This window comes from Canis aureus, chromosome 37, assembly GCF_053574225.1.
Source record: "Canis aureus isolate CA01 chromosome 37, VMU_Caureus_v.1.0, whole genome shotgun sequence".
Taxonomy (NCBI): domain Eukaryota; kingdom Metazoa; phylum Chordata; class Mammalia; order Carnivora; family Canidae; genus Canis; species Canis aureus.
The window spans coordinates 25,617,068-25,633,739 of record NC_135647.1 but is presented as its reverse complement, the minus strand read 5'-3'; the positions used below and the strand labels follow the sequence as shown (position 1 = coordinate 25,633,739).

Genomic DNA, 16,672 nt, shown 5'->3' with positions numbered 1-16,672 from the left:
CAATGACATGGATGAAATAAAGGCTATTAGGCTATATGAAATAAGGCAATCAGCAAAAGTCAAATATCCTATTATTTCATTCATATATGGAATTTAAGAAACAAAACAGATGAACATAGGGGAAGGGAAGAGAAAAGCAGAATAAGACGAAATCAGAGGAGACAAACCATAAGAGACCCTTAACAAACAGCTGCTAGAGGGGAGGGGCGTGGAGGGATGGGATAACTTGGGGATGGGCATTAGGGAAGGCACTTGATGTAATGAGGACTGGGTGTTATATGCAACTGATGAAGCACTAAACTCTGTCTCTGAAACTAAAACAAAACAAAACAAAAAAATCTTTCTTGTCAAAAGAAAATAAATAGGCTACCATGTACAAGCAGAAAATACTTTCAATAGATCTAACAAATGACTATATAAAGAATTTTTCAACTCAATAAGACAAGCAACCCATTTTTAAAAGATGGACAAAAGCTCTGAAAAACCTCTTCATAGAAGATACATGAACTCAATTTTTTAAAAACATATATATATATATACATATATATATATTCACACACACACATATGTGATATATATAACAGACACATAGGGAGATGTATGCATTTGGTAGGTTGTGTGTCTCCTAGCTTTGTACACAATAAGAGAGGCTACAAGTAATATCACAAGAGTAGTAATGAGCATACCTAGCTTCTAAATACCATTATCCAATAAAAGGAATCAGAATCCTTAGAGAAATGGCTGATTCCAGGACTAACACAGGACAAGTACAAGATAAGCCTAAAACATTGTGTTATGTCAGCAGAGAAATACTCACCGGAAGGGCTCCTATTACTCAAATCTGAGATATTTGAGCACCAAAAAAATTAATGATAGCAAAGAACTGTAATCTACTACAAAAGAAAATATGGAAGTCAATGCTATCAACATAAATCAAGGAAAACATAAACACAAAAGAAAACTCTCCTTACTACAGAACGTTAACTAAGAAGATAAGGAAGTTATGATGTAATTATTATCAATGGATGCTAAAACTAGTGTTTCGCTAAAAAAAAAGAAAAAGAAAAAGAAAAAAGAATATTCACATAGTTTCAAAGCATCTCTCTACAAATTACCTACAACCGGAAAAATAGTAATTTTACAGAAGATCAGTTATCACATCAATCAAGTGATTCAAATTAAAATCATCATTAAGACAGACAACACGTTCTTCTTGACATCACTGGTCATGTTCCTGCCAAAAATGTGTGACCTAAAATTCATCATCAGAGAACCTTAATTCACAGACATCCTACAAAATAATTGGTCTATACTCTTTGAAAATGTCAAGGTCTGGGACGCCTGGGGGGCTCAGTGGTTGAGCGTCAGCTCAGGGCATGATCCTGGAGTCCTGGGATCGAGTCCTGGGATCGAGTCCCAGGATCGAGTCCCGCATCGCTTCTCCGCAGGGAGCCTGCTTCACCCTCTGCCTGTGTCTCTGTGTCTCTCATGAATAAATAAATAAATTATTTTTAAAAAAAAGAAAGAAAATGTCAAGGTCAAGAAAAACAAAGAAAGGCTACAGAACTATTCTATATTAAAGGACAGTAAAAACTTTAAAATATAGTAAATGTACTCTATGATCCTGGATGGATTCTGAAGTGAAAAAAAAAATACTTTCTGTAAAGTACATAACTGGACAAATTATCAGCATTTGAATTTTAACTGTGGATTAGATGATATGGTACTAATATTAAATTCTGACCTTGATAAGTGTACTGTGGTAATATAAGAGAATGTCCTTGTTCTTAATAACTACATATTGAAGTATTTCAGAGAAAATGATATTTGCACCATATTTTCAAATGATTCAAACAAATACTTACAGACTTAAAGTAAGGCAAAAATAAAATAATAATAAAAAATAAAACAAAGACCACCATCATACCAGAACGAAGACGGTTGGGGCTGGTGGGCTAAATAGTTGATGGGGATTAAGGAGGGCACTTGTGACAAGCACCAGGTGTTATACGGAAATGCTGCATTGCTAAATTCTTCACCTGAAATTAGTATTACACTGTATTGTTATCTAACTGGAATTTAAATAAAAATTTGAGGAAAAAAAGAAGCATAAAAAAGAAAAGTAAATAATTGGTAAGTCTAAAGAGTTTATAGCTGTTATTTACCACAATTAAAAAAAAAAAACTTTATAGGAATGAGTTACTTTTACTATTTTTGAAGGTTTTCTGTTAAGTCTGAAGATATATCTAAATAAAAAGTTATCAAAAATAATGCTTTGGTAATATTTTAAAATAAAGCAAAACTAAAATTTATATTCTCCTACTAATCAATATATAAAGCCCACTGTTAGTCAAAAGATAATATTTATTTTTACACTCACATTAATGCACAAATAAGCAATGAATAAACAGTCATAAAACAACAGACATGATAAAATTAGTGTTTGGTTAATAAAAAGATTAAACCAAAACCCATATAATTAACTATATTTAATAAATACACTAAAATCATAGAAATTTCAGAAATAAGTATTCTTTTAATAGGTCATACTATTACTATCTCTTTAAACATGTTTCTAAACACGTACAAAAGAGTTGAAAGCTTGTTTTGAGAATGTGCTTGAAAATGACTATAAATTGATAAACCTGAAATTTGGTAAGGTAACACATATTAATAAAAACTTTCAAGAGAGCAAAGATGTATTTCAACACAAGTTCTGACGACTGCTTTAAGAAACAGAAATCATGTTGCCCCAAAGATACCGTGTGCCAGTGCAGGGAAAACAAAAACTAAGGGGAAGAATGGGTCATTACGCTGCCTCACTGATTAACACCTATAGCTCCTGACAAAGAAAAATGCTTCGTTCCACTGGCATCGAAACAGACCACCACTGAGGGGGGCTTAATAATCTATGCTGATCCCGGTCTGCAGGACTAGACTATAAAACAAGAGGCATGTGGCTTCAACTGGTTATTTCAGAATCTGGTCTACTTCACATAAAAAATAAAATTTTAGGCAGAAATATTCTACAATCTACATTTCCAGAAAAACAGTAGGGCGAAACATAAGAAATTACCATTGACACTAATATTACTGAAAAGGTGATTAATAAAATATTAGAGTGTCAGCTCCCCTTCACACGGTGGTGCTGATTACCAGTAGACGGACGTGCCAGTTCCACGGAATCAAAGCCCAGAGACTTGATCCAATTAATGCCTAGACCCCTCATCTGAAGAAACCCAGAGATGTTAAATGATTTTTTTCAAGGTCAAACACCTAATTACTCATAAAACAGACCAGATCCTTAGTTTCCTGGGTCACAGGAGTCTAATTATCACTCTTTCCTTCACTCCACCCTGCACACTATTGAGGTCAGTTTGTTTCCAACAGCCCACGTTCTGAGAACCGTAGCTGCTTCCTATGTGACTGAGGAATCCTCGCCCTGGTATGAAACACAAGTGAAATTAGAATACCTCTAGTTTCAAAAAAAAAAAAAAAGAAGAAGAAGAAAAGGAAGGAATGAAGGAAAGAGAAGGAAGAAAAGAAAAGAAGAAAAGAAAAAGAAAAGAAGAAAAGAAAAGAAAAAAAAGAAAAGAAAAGAAAAGAAAAGAAAAGAAAAAGAAAAGAAGAGAAAAAAGAAAAGAAAAGAGAAAAGAAACTCAAAATAAAACGACAACAGGGCATTTCCAATTTACTTCCAGTATTTCAAATCCATTTTGAGGGCATGATCATAATGTTAACGATGCTAACCTCAAAGTTTATCCAAGTAAAACAAAGTAATGTCTAGTAACAATAGGTAATGTCTGGGCCACTACTGAATGAATCAAAAAGTATGATCTATTTTCTTATTTATGATTAAGGAGTACAGCTGTGTTCCAGACACAAATCAGAGGCAGCTGAAAATCCAGCATTCACTTTATCAGTTCATATGTCAAAATTAGTGGTATTTCCTTACCATGAAACATCACTTACATGTCCCTGAACAAGGGCACACCGTTGTCTTAGGAAGACCATTAAGCCACTTCATTTAGAAACATAAGAATATCTACTTTCGTACGCTATAATGGCCAAAACACATGCCACAGTGCCCACCACAGAGTCCACACTCAATTATTCGTGGAATGAATTATGGAAAGAAAGATCTCTTTTCAATCCACCTCCAGTTAGAAATACCCTACCTTACGTTACGTTTAGCATCGCAGCTAAATAATCCCTTAGCATTCTCGGGAAAGAATCTTAAGCCTTGAGAAACAGAATTCATTTGAGGACATTTTCAGTTTCACAACCCATGCCGGACTAAGAGGAATATTTTTAAAGGAAAATTCTCAGCTATAGTTGTCATTAAGTGCCTACAAATCTGCCTCACAAAGATTTTCCAAATGCAATAAACCAACAGTCTTTCAAATTTGTCCGAAGGTCTTTCTTACATAAACACGCTAAGCAGAGGTTGACAAAAGTTTGACTCTGCCTGTCATAAACCTCACTTAATTAAAATAATAGTCGTGATATTACGTAGCCATTTAAGACTATGAAAGAGGTAAGGAATAAAGTGGATAAACCTACCCTAAAAGTACACACGCCACGAGCTGATTTCACCTTTTGAAAGCAGAATGAGAGACCAGAAGTAGCTGTCGCTACTCCCACAAGGAGAGTAACTGCAGGTACAGGATAAGCCACCTCTATCAGGCAATATCCTCACGCAAGCACACTAATAATAAACCGGGATTAAATGACACAAAGGGGCAAATGACAAAGGCTGGCCGTGCCGGGGCACCTGCTTGGAATTCCGCGTGCCCCCACAGGTGTGTGCAGGTGGGCTGCAAATCCCGCTACGCCGACTCTCGGCCTAACAGCTGCCGCACACGCGCCCGTTACCACCCGAGGTCACAAGTCCGCTGAGAAAGGAACCCCAGCTCTGCTGTGGCTTCGGACTCGTGTCATCTTTCGACCACCAGGACCTGTACGGGGACAACCAGCTAGTACACACTGGTCTGCTCTCCTCTGATACAGGCAGTACACTCGCACAGAAGCAAGTATTTATCACTTACAGTATACTCATGAGTGACCTTTTCAATAGTGGAATGAAAAATAGTACAAATGTGTCAGATAAATAAGCCAGTATAGTTTTTAGCAAATGACATCCAGGGAAGCAATAGAAGCTACATGTTTACGGATATAAGGCAGCACTTCAATACATTTCATCAGTGATTTATTTTCTGAAGATAGTGAAACATAAAGGCCTAAGTGTTTTCTTGCTTCTTAGTATTGTTTCTCTAAAAGAAAGAAATAGAAGCTGAAATAATTTCAAAACTTGATGCCTTGATTCTTTAATGTGAGGTTTTGGTCTTCCAAGGAATTACCATTTTGTGGCAAATAAATTCCTTCCTACCTGCAAGAACAAAGGATTATCTTCATGCAAGGATGATATGACAATGGCTTTTAACATGCTTTGGACTTTTTTTTTTTTTCATTTAAATTTTATCTTCTCAGATAAGTAACAGATTCACATGGGAATCTAGTTTTTTTTTTGTTTTTTTGGTTTTTTTTTATAAACAAAAGTATATCCAAGCTATCAGTCTCTGAAATAAGCCTTGATAGGTCAAGCTCAAAAACTTGAAACCTATAAATAGTTTGGAGATCTGCATTCTAAAATGGGTTCTGGCATTAACAATTAAAAATCCTTAGTTACTTTTATGCTCTCTGAAACTGTCTTCTCATCTATAAATAAGGTGGCTAGATGAGATCATCCCTAAGGCCCTTATAATTCTTGATTCTATGAGACCCGCACACGACCAGGCTTTTAAATTCAATTACTAATGTAAGACTAGAAACTGGCAATCCTTAGCTTTTCATAATTAAACCAAACTATAAAAGAACACGTTATTATTTTATCATTTTAAATTTTCAAAAATTATTAAATTATTAAAATTAAAATAATTTTAAATTTTAAATTTATTTAAATTTTAAATTTAAATAAATTCTATTAAAAGAATCCGAATTTTTAGATCTTATATTTGATGTTACAGTATGAGATGGCCTATTAATTTTTCTTTAATAGCAACAAATCTGTAGGTTACCCTCATATTTTCAAAAGTCGCATTTCAAAAACTAGTCTACAAAACTTTTATACTTTACATTGATGAATCATTAAAAGTTAACCATTATAATAATTCCGTAGGTAAAATGCACAATTATTTATTTTTCCAAAACAAATCATAGGTTTTTTTTTTTCTTTCATTTCCCTGGTTGTATTAAATATAGAGAATAGAAACAGAAACAGACAAAGAGAGGGGGAGACTGAAGGAAAAGGAGAAGAGGTGGTAGAATAAGTAAAAAGGCAGACTTTTACCACAGCTTGAAAATTCTCTTTTGATTAATAAACCAAAGAAAAAACTAGAAAAGATACTAGAAACAAGCATAAGTCATTTCTGTGTTATGTACAGAAAAAAAAAAGTCTGCATATCTTATAATTTTCTCACTAGGTTAAAGTATTTGTTTTGCATTTTCATCTTTCATTTAAAGTCTACAAATAAGCTGGTGAGGGCAGGAGATTTTTAGAACATTAAAAATCACTTTTTTAAAAAAATCTTTACAAACAGCTTTGAAAATACAAAACAATTTTGTATAACTTAGAAAAAAATTCAAGCTGTAATTTGGAAATAGTTATATGTTAATAATTTATAAGACTTTGAAACACTTTTGAAAACCACTGTTTAATCTTCCTGTATTGAAACCTGCAGACTACTGAAATGGCATCTACTCAAAATGAAAGATCTTCAAGAGCCAGAGGTCAAGTGACTTGCCTAGATCTCACGTTTCTGTGTTCTTTCCACAACACCATGAATGGAATTTAGAAATCAGCAAAACAAAATAAAATGAGCAAATTTAAGCATTTTATCATGAAATCTAGTAGGAAATTATTCATTACTGATTAAAATGTAGTCATGGGAATTTACTGAGTCTGCAAAAATAAAGGCTGCCAAGTTAATGGCTCGTCTTTTTGCATAAGCAATTAAAAAACTAAAATTTAATATGAAAGAATATGAACCTTCCCTCTAATCACTGCACCAGTCCTTTGTAACTCCTCCTTCCTCTTCTCAAAATAATGAAGCATTAAGAATCATTTTCTAAATAGAATAAGGTAATACAGGCAGCCCGGGGGTGCTCAGTGGTTTAGCCCGCCTTCAGCCCAGGGCGTGACCCTGGGGTCCCGGGATCGAGTCCTGCGTTGGGCTCCCTGCATGGAGCCTGCTTCTCCCTCTGCCAGAGAGAGAGAGAGAGAGAGAGAGAGAGAGAGAGAGAGGCAGAGACAGGGTCTGTCTCTCTCATGAATAAATAAATAAAATCTTAAAAAAAAAAAACGAATAAGGTAATACTATGGGGGGAAAATGGAAACCTAAAAGTTACCCACAAGAAAAAACTTGGTCCACAGAAATTGACTATTTCCTTGAATCCATGTGAATAAGATGCATTATTAGTGAACCTAATAAATAACCAATTCAAGCTCTGTAGATGATAAATCTAAAACCAGGAATATGTACTTATGTATATACCTTGACAAAACACAGCCTGTAACCAAAAGTGTGTGATCTGCACAAACGCTAGATACCTCGTATCTTTCAGATGCCACACTGAGCTGATTTTTAAGCAAAATCCTTCACAAAGTTAGACTTGTTTTAAAAGAATGAAGTTCCCATTTCACACCGTAGCATCTTATAATAGAAACTGATCCAATGTTTCAAGAATTCAACGTTTTTATTTTGTTACAATCCTTTTTCCCCAAAAGAGTTAAGATAGAAAGTCTTTTTCTTTTTGGCATCTTAAAAAACAAAAACAAAAACAAAAACACCCTAAGTCAATAAACATAAAAATGAATTTTTCTTTCACCAATGACTTTTTCAATAAAAGCTTTGCAAAGGAGGAAGCGCTCAGCCAAATGTACACTCCGCATAGGCCAGTGAGGTACAGACCTGCAAGCTGATGAACTCAGGGTCGGCTTCAGTCTTGGAAAGACCATAAGCTTAAATACACACATAAGACAGGAATAGAATACTGGAGAGACATCCTCATGAACCAAAATAAGAGGAAGAAGGGTATTGCTCAAAACATTGCACAAGGCTGTCAGAGGATTTATTTGCTGTCCCTGAAAAGACTGCAGAAGCTTCGAACTGTCTAGGAGCGCTTGCAGCACGCTCTCCAGGTTTCTGGCGGACCGGGAGGATTTCCAGTGCTGGTAAAATACCTTTCAATAGGCACGGCATCGGTTTGCACACTCACATTCCTTTTGCACTTGGATTTGATCACTCAAGTTTGCTCCCCTTTGTACGCTGCGCTTCAGTCTTCAGAGCACCTCGGGGTCCCCCCCAGCCCTCGGGGAAACCCCCTCCCGACCCATCACAGGCCCCACCTGCGGCAACGGCAGGTGCACGGCCACAGGCCTGGGCAGGGGCTGGGCAGGGGCCCGGGGCAGGGGGCTGGGGCAGGGGGCCTGGGCAGGGGGCTGGGGCAGGGGCCTGGGCAGGGGGCCTGGTTAGGGGGCTGGGGCAGGGCCCTGGGCAGGGGCCGGGGCAGGGGGCCTGGGCAGGGGCCGGGGCAGGAGGCCGGGGCAGAGGGCCTGGGCAGGGGGCCGGGGCAGGGGCTTGGGCAGGGGCCGGGGCGGGGGCCCGGGCAGGAGGCCTGGGCAGGAGGCCGGGTCAGGGGGCCAGGGCAGGCCGGGAGGCAGCGTCCACACTGCGGGGTGGGGGCCCAGGCAGGCCCAGGACAGCCCCCACCCGGCTCCACCAGCCGCCGCAGGACAGCACCCAGGCCAAGCCCGGGCCTCTGGTCCCACCTTCAGCTGCCCTCCGCCTCCTCCCTTAAGGGCTTCGCCCTCCCACCGCGAGTAGGAGGAGAGGAGAGGCGACCCCAGATATGCCCGGCAGCCTTCTCCACGCGGGAAGACCCCCCCGAGGGGAACGGTCCCTCTAGGAACAGCCGCAGGCCGCGCGGGCAGCAGTGGCCTCTGGGCTGCAGGTGCGGCTGCTTTCGCCCCGGTCAGGCCGCCCCCTCCCTCAGCACGCCGGCTGTCCCTCTCCTCCTGCGCCTCCCCACGCTCTCCCGCAAAGTAAAAAAAAAAAAATCAAATTCAGAGAACACGGTCTCCATCAGCCAGGACACAGATGTCGGTAGGGCTGCGTGTGCTTTACAAGACTGCGGCACGCGAGGCACACAGTGGCAGCCCGAGTTTTACCCGTAAACTGCACGACGAACGCTTCCCCTGTCGGCAAATCTAGTCTACATCCCCCACAGGCTGCCTACTGTCCCACGGTACCGGTGTGCAATCTAAGTGGCATTTAGGCATTTTCTAAGTTTTTGTTCTTATGAACACGCAATGAACATTTTTCTATAAAACATTGTTTGTACATTTATCCAACTATTTCCCTGCAGCACATTCAAAGAGGAATCTCCAGTCAAAAGATGCGCATTTAAGATCCCAACACGGGGGCACCCAGGTGGCTCAGTGGTCGAGCATCTGCCCAGACCCCAGGGTCCCGGGATCGAGTCCTGCATCGGGCTCCCTGCATGGAGCCTGCTTCTCCCCCTGCCTGTGTCTCTGCTCCTCTCTCTCTGTGTCTCTCGTGAATAAATAAAAGTCATAAAAAAAAAATCCTAACATGTGCGTGATCACCAAACCGGCCTGCAGAAAAGCTTTATCAGCTCACCCAGCCACGGGGACGCTGCGCAGTAGGAATATGTTAAGTGTGTAGCAGTCTGATAGGCAAAGTAAAATAAATGGTCTCACCTTGCATCGTGGGTGAATTCCATTTTAATGATCTTTGCAACTTTTTATGAAGTTTATTTTCCTTGATTTTAAGATCTCTAGTAAAAACATTAACTCTATTCTATACACTGTCAGTATCTCCCCCCATTTATCATTTGTCTTCTCACATTGTTTATTGTGTTCTTTGTCCTTAGGAAATTTTGACTCTTTTTTTTTTTTTTTTTTTTTATTTATTTATGATAGTCACAGAGAGAGAGAGAGAGAGGCAGAGACACAGGCAGAGGGAGAAGCAGGCTCCATGCACCGGGAGCCCGACGTGGGATTCGATCCCGAGTCTCCAGGATCACGCCCTGGGCCAAAGGCAGGCGCCAAACCGCTGCGCCACCCAGGGATCCCTTGACTCTTTTTTAATGTCAAACCAATCACCCCTCTCTTTGCTACTCCTAGAATCAGCTTTCAAAGTTATGTTTCTGGTATTTTAGTACTGTTTTATCTGCTTAGTTACTTAACTCATTTGAAATCTATTTCAGAGTACTGCATAGCTAGTTGACCAAATGCCATTTCATTGTTTTGATTTTTTTTTTAATTTTTATTTATTTGTGATAGTCACAGAGAGAGAGAGAGAATGAGGCAGAGACACAGGCAGAGGGAGAAGCAGGCTCCATGCACCGGGAGCCCGACGTGGGATTCGATCCCGGGTCTCCAGGATCGCGCCCTGGGCCAAAGGCAGGCGCCAAACCGCTGCGCCACCCAGGGATCCCGACCAAATGCCATTTCAATGTACAATCCACGGTCTTCTCCGCTGATCTGAAATGTCACTTTTATCAATGACAAAAATTCTCATTTGAAACTGTTTTTGGATCCTTTATATTTTGTCTCACTGACTTTGCTACTATAACGTAATGAATTAATTTAATTAGATACCCAATAGCACAATTAATCTTCAGTAAATCAATTGAGCCATCCTGTCACAGGTATCGATGTAAATGAACTTTTAAAATACCGTGTGGGGCACCCGCGTGGCTCAGTCAGTTAAGCCTCATTTCGGCTCAGGTCATGATCTCAGGGTGTCAGCCTGTGCTCAGCGAGGAGTCGGCTAGGGATTCTCTTTCTGCCTCTCCCTCAGCCCCTCCTCCCACTCGCTCTCAACCACCAATCATCAACCAATTCCAACAAAATATTGAGTAAGATTCTAAAAGTAATCCTACTAAAATTTTGATGGATTATCACCCTGACATACTATATTCCTGCTTGTCTATCTCTACTGACTAGACTGTAAGTTCCAGAAGAGAAGGGGTTTGTATACTTCCATACGCTGCTATCCACCCAGCACTCAGAACATTCATCTGGATATAACTGACGCTCAACACATATTTGTTAAATCAACAAATGTATTGATTACATTAACTATTCAGGTAATCTCAGGATATTTAAATTATCTGCAACACTGAATCCACTCATTCAAATCATTTATAACTGTCAATAAACTGTTCAGCTCTCAAACTCGTCAACTTACTGAGCACTGACTCTCTCTCAGCTGAAATCATTTTCCAAGTGATCTTTTATATTGTCTCTGTAGAAAATCCGATCACCTTCATATGCTTTAATTTTGGCTTTTACTCTTCAATATTTATGTGTCACTGATTTTAACTGCCTTACTATTACTACATTAACTGTAACTTCTAAAACAATGGTGAATAACTGTAATATTGGCAGGTACCTTTTATTTCTAACTATAAATGGTAATCCTCTAGAACAGTTTCTCAACCTGTTTTTCATGTGAAGAGTCTTTTTAGGTCTTTTTTTCTAATTGCCCGAAAGATATCTTAATATCATAAATACACTGTATATCTGTATTGTGAACTGCTTGTGGATCTATACCTTACAATAAAATTAAGATATTTTTGTCACCTCAAGAGCTAATTTTCAATTATTGCTCCTGTTGAGAATATGTGCTCTAGCACTATACCATTAGGCAGGATGTTTGCCATTAATATTACGTAGCTAAGACCTAATTATGTTACAGAAAATAGCTTTCTATCCTTATTTTGTTGAAAGTCTATCTTTAAAAGTAGAAATGGACAGTGAAATATATCAAATTTCCTCAACATCTTTCGAGATAACTTTTTTAACCTATTAATATCATGAATTAAAATAATAAATTTCCTTTTAATGAATTAGTTTATGTTCCAGGAATAAACATTACCTGGTTCCATTTCATCAGTACTTTGAATATCCCTGGATTTGACTCCCTACTACTTTAAGAGTGTTACATCTTCAATCTTATTTTCAATCAGTCACAAATTATCTTCTCTTGGACTGCTTTGCTCATTTTTGTATTATCAAGAAGCACTTAGTTTACAAATATTAGTGAGCATCTACTGTATCCAGAGGGCTGTGAATTTTATTTTGCTTTTCTCTCCTGTCTAGACTGAATACTTAGCTCATTTGTTTTAGTCTTCCTTTAATGATAACTTCTAAAGCCACTATTTTTCCTACCTAAGGCGCTGGTCATACCAGAGATTTTGACATGCAGTAGTTTCACTGTTCAGTCATAAATGATCTATACTTGCAGTTTTCACTTCTTCTTTGACCCAAGATCAACTTTAGAAAGCTTTCAAGAATTCCACAGTTGTCTGCAGAACTTTGTTTTTGTTATTATTAAATTCCAGCTTTTACTTGCTTCATTCTCATTCGTTTGTTTACTTGTTTTGGTTATTCAAATGCTGTGACCTTGGGACCCAGGCCAGAAGGAAAATAAATTGGCATAAACCCGCACCTCGGAGCTCCCAGGGCCTGTGCGGCTCTGGACTGGCCCACACTCCCTCGGGGCGTACCTTAGTGACCCTCCGCTCACTTCCCTTTCAATCCGCATCCTGTGATTCTTCACGGGGCAGTGGAAAGAGCCCAGAGCCGAGGCTTCGTTCCTTTCCTGACTCCGAGGATCGCCGCCTGGACTCCCGGCTTTCCTCCCGCAAACCTTCCCTTCAGGGCTGCCCCCCTTCTTTTTCTCCATAGAGTAAGGTTCCTGTCGCTCCCCGGCCTTGCCCGGCCTGCACCTGCTCTAGCATCCCCAAATAAACGATTTTGCTGGTAAAAGAAGTATCCATTTTATTACAAGGCCCACGAGCAGCCGTACCCGGTCTCCCCGTCTCACACGGTGCGGCAGGTGGCGAGGCTGCTGCGAGGGCTGAGGGCCCCTCCTGCGGCAGCGTGGGGTGCGCAGTGCTGAGAGCCGTGGCAGGTACCCACGGTGACCCACGGTGACGGCATCACGGGAGAGCTCGAGGCCTTGGGATCTTTCCTTCTCCCCCCGCCCCCACACATCAGCCCTGCCTGCCAAAGCGCTTCTCAGCGGTTGCCCTAGAGCTTGGGCCACACGTGCACAACTAGACCCGCCGACCCACCGACCCAGCCGACCCAGCTCACCTCCAAGACGGGGACCCACCTGCAGGCGTGGGGGGGGGGGTGCTGCAGCGTGGGGACCCACACGCTGTCCCAGGCTCTCCGGGCCTCAGGACGCCGGCCGTCAGTTCCTACCACCCCTTGGCTACAATCCCCAAACACACTGTTCCCGTTACTGAACAAACTACTGTCAGATCAACTACAAATAAGAAAACCTGTGCTGTATCTTCATCTCCTCTTCCCTAATGCTCCCTTGTGTAGACTCTAGCCTCGGACCCTCAGCATCTTTCTTTCTGAGGAGCTTCTCTTAATGCTTCCCGGGAAAGAGGCTTACTGGAGACAAATTCCTCCAATTTTTGACTGAGTATCTCTCATTCACCTCTGAAGGACAGTTTAATAATTTTGCTTGTACACAGAGTTCCATGTTGATTTTTTTTTCTTTCAGCACTTTAAATATTACACTCTTTTCTTATTTATTCTTTTCTTGCTTGTATGGTGTCTGAAAGGAAATCCAATATAATTCTTATCCTTGATTTCCCACACCTGTTTTTCCTCTGGTTTACCTCAAGGCTACTTCTAATTTTCTGTAGTTTGAATAGAACTATAGTTTTGTTTTGTTTTACCATAGGTCCTGCTTGAGTATTCTCCCAGCTCCTGGGGTGTGTCTTACCCTCCGGCCCCCTCCCACCCCGGGCTTCCTTCCCGATTTCTCTCTCTTTGACTTTTCTGCAGTTTGAATATATGTCTAAGTGTAGATTTTTTGTTATTTGTCTGCTTACTACACTCTGAGTTTCCTGATCTGTGGTTTGGGATCTATCATTAATTTCAGAAAATTCTCAGCTATGGGATCCCTGGGTGGCGCAGCGGTTTGGCGCCTGCCTTTGGCCCAGGGCGCGATCCTGGAGACCCGGGATCGAATCCCACATCGGGCTCCCAGTGCATGGAGCCTGCTTCTCCCTCTGCCTGTGTCTCTGCGCCTCTCTCTCTCTCTCTGTGACTATCATAAATAAATTAAAAAAAATTAAAAAAAAAAAAAAAAAGAAAATTCTCAGCTATTACTTCAAATATTTTTCCTGTTCCTTTCTCTCCTTCTGATATTTGCATTATGTGTATTGTACCTTTTGTAACTGTCCCACATGTCTTAGCTATTCTATTTTCTTCAGTTTTTTCTCCGCATTTCAGTCGCTGACACTTCTTTAAAGCTCAGTGCTTCTTTGCTCAGCTATATTCGGTCTACTGATAAGCCATCAAAGGGATTCTGTTTCAGCACGTTGTTTTATTTCTAATCCGTTTCAATACTTTCTTAAAGTTTCTTTCTGCTTACATTTCTCATCTGCTCTTGCATATGGTCCACTTTTAACAATTACAGCCCTTAGCATATTAATGACAGTTATTCCAAATTCCTGGTTCAGTAATTCCAACATCCCTACCACATCCTCTGCTTGCTTTGTCCTGATGTTTGCTTTGTTTCTCCAAACTGTGTCCTGTAATTTTTTGTTGCAAGATGGACAGGATGTGTCGATTAAAGCAACTGGTACTGGTTCCCGCAGAGAGGTCTGCTCCGGGACTTCTGCTCTGTTTGAGCAGTGATCCTCTGTTTGCTTGGATCTCTCCAATCATGGAGCAAGCTTGTTGTAACCTCACTTCTGTGATGGAAATATATGTATGACTTGTAACTATTTTGGCAGCAATCTTTCTAACCTTGCCTAAATTTGTCTTATAATAGCATACGGAACATAATTTAACTTAAAAAATCATTCCCAGCCATTATCATGATCATTACAGGCTGCTTTGTACATGTTCCCGGGTTATTGCTTCAGGCTGCAATGTTTATGAGCTTGCTTTTTATAGTCATCTCAACTGACGTCAGACTCTCACTAATTATTAAAATCAGGGTGCCAGTCTCTGACAAATCTATTTCCTGTCTTTCTAATCTGTTGCTTCTGATCTGCAGCACTGCTCCTGGAGGACAGTCACTCTGTCCAATTCTACTCCTCTGCCAGTTTCTGCTCACCCCACTTCTTGAGCATTCCTCCATAACAGAAGTCAGAAGGGTGTCCAGGCGCTCCATGTGCCCTAGCTGCCCGCCACATCTCCGTCAGGTCAAAAACACCCAGTTTCTTGTGATCCTCCAGGCAGGATTTCTTAACTGTGGCACTAGTCACAGCCTAGACAGGTCATTCTTTGTAGTGAGGGATCCCCTGTACATAGCAGGATGCTGAATACCGTATCTGGCCTCTCTGCACTACATACCAGCAGCACACCAACAACTGCAATGACTGAAATGTATCTCCAGACCATGCCAAACGTCCTCAGGGAAGCGGAGAGGGTCACCCCCGTTTAGGCCCACTGCTCCAGGGATTAGAACAGGGCCAGAGATCTGGGTACGCAGGATAAGACCCCTCTTCCCGAGCCTCTGCATCACTCTGGAGGAGCGACAGTGAGCCTTAGATCTCAGCATGTCCCTGACAAGACTCCTGCTCCTCCCACCCCTCAAACTCCGGAGCTCACTACCACCATCTTCCTTAACATTGTGTCTTACTTACACTTACCTGGGCCTCAGGAAGAAGCCCTGACTGCTGATCATCCCACATCCCTGGGCTCTAATCCCTATTTATTCTGACTCTCCCTTTCTGGATCCCTATCTACTAAAATACTAACAAACCAACTCATAGGGAAGACTTACTGTGACAGGTTTTCACTTTGATATCTATGGTAGTCCTGTAGGTTCCAGACAAGTGCTGATGACAAATAAAGACCAAAAAGTATACAAAAGTGGTTACCTGCTACCTCCTTGATCCAAAAATAGGAAACCGAATGATCATTGTTTTTTTTTTTTAAGTTCTGTTTTGTTTTGTTTTGTTTTGTTTTAGTAATCTCTACACCAGTGTGGGGCTCAAACTCATGATCCCAAGATCAAAAGTCACATGCTCTTTCAAATGAGCCAGCCAGGCACCCAGAACTATCATTTTTTCTAATCAAATTTTATATTGCTGTGCCAGGTTCAAAGATTAATAGAACTACCAAACTCCAAACTAGAAAGCATGCAAAAATGCCAAATTGGTCATAACTCACTTGCAATTAGCCAAATTTAAGCCATTATACCTAAAAAGATAACTAAGATCAAAATGAGGATTTTTTAAATTGCCACAATAATTACAGAACAGGTGATTCTAACTGAATGACAAGAACTGCTAACATGAGTGCTTCTTTTCTTCATATAATTTGGTATAAATATATATATATGGAATTTGTTTAGCCTTTGACGTGATTTATTTATTCTTTCATTTATTTAGCCTATGGGCCATTTTCCTCTGAAGAGTTCACACACCCTGTGAAAAAATAATCTTGTACAAAATGTGGACTGTGAACACTTTTCAAAGCCTAAGAGTTAAAATGAGTTTGGACTGTGGTAAACAGAAGAAAATCTCCAAAATAACTTCAAAAATAACTGGGAAGAGAAGGAGGTTAGATATCAAATACTCTCTCTCAGACTCTTTTCTAGGT

The 16,672-nt window shown here is 40.5% G+C and overlaps 1 protein-coding gene across 7 annotated transcripts in view; it reads right to left on the bottom strand.

Annotated features, from left to right (window-relative positions):
* Positions 1 to 16,672, bottom strand: part of EXOC2 (exocyst complex component 2) — a 226,095-nt gene that overhangs the window by 190,277 nt on the left and 19,146 nt on the right. The window contains exon 1 of one of the 7 annotated variants that reach the window (XM_077886056.1): positions 11,277 to 11,301. The exons of the other annotated variants lie outside the window; for them this stretch is intronic. The gene's annotated coding sequence lies outside the window, so the exon portion shown is untranslated. Of the gene's footprint in view, positions 1 to 11,276; positions 11,302 to 16,672 lie in introns of those variants that run through there. 7 annotated transcript variants of the gene reach the window in all.